The 2,115-nt window shown below is 41.4% G+C and overlaps 1 non-coding gene across 1 annotated transcript; it reads left to right on the forward strand.

Moving 5' to 3' along the window:
- Positions 1–964: 964 nt before the first annotated feature.
- Positions 965–1,070, forward strand: LOC132638904 (small nucleolar RNA R71). The gene has a single exon (XR_009581963.1). It is a non-coding gene; the product is annotated as a small nucleolar RNA R71 (small nucleolar RNA).
- The last annotated feature ends 1,045 nt before the right edge of the window (positions 1,071–2,115 follow it).

A 2,115-nucleotide genomic window follows, 5' to 3' on the forward strand; every position in this document is an offset into this window, starting at 1 on the left:
TATTTCTTCTTCAACCTCTTCTTCAATAACCTCATCAATAATCGGCTTGACAATGATAGGTTCAACCAATTTCTGATTTACCGCGTCAAGGATCTTTCCACTTCTAGTGGAAATAGCTTTGCATGAGGCAATGTGATCGCCTCCACTACCCCTTAGGTTCGGAACTGTGTCGCTAGGAAGGCCCCCTCTTTGCGGTGGATGTTGCTTACGAGAAAGATCTCGCATTTGTGACTCCAGTTTATGAATTGAAGCGGTGTGAGAGCCAACCACTTCGGTCAAATTCTCCATCTTCTTGTCACTCTTATGCTGGTTGTGCAGTATCCTTTCAAGCATATATTCCATTCGAGAAGTCCCTTGATCATTGGAAGGACCTTCTCGCCAATTCTGAGAGTTAGATGTGCGGCCCTTTGGTGGAACATAGGCATTGGGATTCCGATTACCATAATTGTTGTTGTTGTAATCCCTCTTGTCTGAACCACCATATTCATTTCGGCCATATTGATTGCTTTGTGGTTGGGGTCTCCATTGCTTTTGATAACCCCCTTAAGAGTGATCGATATAATTTGCATCCTCACGTTGTGGCTGCCCCTATAGATAAGCTTCCTCCGAGACTTGGTACATTCCAGGAGCATGAGATGGCATCTCTTCGACAACATTCACACTTTTAGATTCTTTCTCCGTAAGCCTCTTTGACAACAAATCCACGGTGGTTTGCAATTGAGCAAAAGCATAATCTCGCTCATGATTTTCTTTGGCCACCGCGGCAGCAGAGGGACTACCATATGACAGGACTTCACTATCACTCGAGTGCCAAGCTTGATTGTGGGTGGTGAGCTTATCAAGCAAACGGGTGATAACGATAAACGACTTGTCCATGAAGCATCCTCCTGCGGCAGTATTGACAGTAATCTGATTCATTGTATCTAAGCCTTTGTAGAATTTCTCCGTGAGAATAGCATCCGGAAATCCGTGAGTTGGAGATTGACCTACATAATACTTGAAACGCTCTCATGCTAAATATAATTGTTCCCCCGAAAGTTGTTTGAACTCAAAGATCTTATCCCGAAGCTCAGCCTTTTTTCTAGGCGGGAACCATTTCTTCAAAAATGTATTGGCTAACTCGTTCCAGGTATATATAGAATTGCTGGGGAGCTTTTCATACTATTCCCTGTCTTGGCCAGCCAAGGAATATTTAAAGACCCGTAATCGAAGCGCATCAGCAGAAACAACACCTTGGGATTGTTGAGAACACACATGCAAGAAGTTCTTCAAATGTCGAAGTGGACAATCCTCCGAAGAATTTCGGAAATAACCTTCAAGTTTCAGCAGCTGATAGATAGAACTATCAATTTTGAAAGTAGCATTTCCGGTTCTAGGAGGAACTACAGCAGAAGCATAATCAGCTTCATTGATGAATTCCGCAAAGATATTTCATCCTCATCCTCTTCTGGTGCAGGTGGGTTCACTTGGAGTCCACCTTGGTTTCCTCGATTCCGATTCGGTCTTCCTACCATGTTTACCTGGTTCACCACAACAGCAAACGAGGTGTGATGGAATAGAAAAAGTTTAAAGAAGAGTACACAACAATCAGTAATTTCTAAACCGTATTCCCCGGCAACGACGCCAAAATTTGATACGCTCAAATTACACCTATTAATGGCGTAAAGCAGACGTTGTCAAATATAGTAACCCAAGCAAGGTTGGGGTCGAATCCCACAGGGAATATGGATAGAAAAGGGAATTTATATTTGCTATTTTGAACTGTTTGGAATTTGTTTGGATTTGGAGAACCAAAGTTGTGTCCCCGCAATGATTAGACGTTATGCTATGGGTGTCAATATGATATATTTCTAATGGGTCGCGATTATGTATGCATTTAATCTCTAATACACTTTCTAATATTTTCCAATAGTTAGAAAGTATTTCTTTTCATGATTTTCCCAAATGCAGAAAAGTTATAAATAAGGTTGATTAAATATGTCAAGTAGAACTCATCTTATTCCTAAGCGATTTCATTAAACGAGGGTTAGCGCCTCGAGTCCTTGTTATATTATTTCAAATCACACCCTAGTTCATCTTTCCAAATAGACTAGGGTTTCTGCATGAACAAGTGTT

The sequence above is a fragment of the Lycium barbarum genome, chromosome 4, assembly GCF_019175385.1.
Source record: "Lycium barbarum isolate Lr01 chromosome 4, ASM1917538v2, whole genome shotgun sequence".
Taxonomy (NCBI): Eukaryota; Viridiplantae; Streptophyta; class Magnoliopsida; order Solanales; family Solanaceae; genus Lycium; species Lycium barbarum.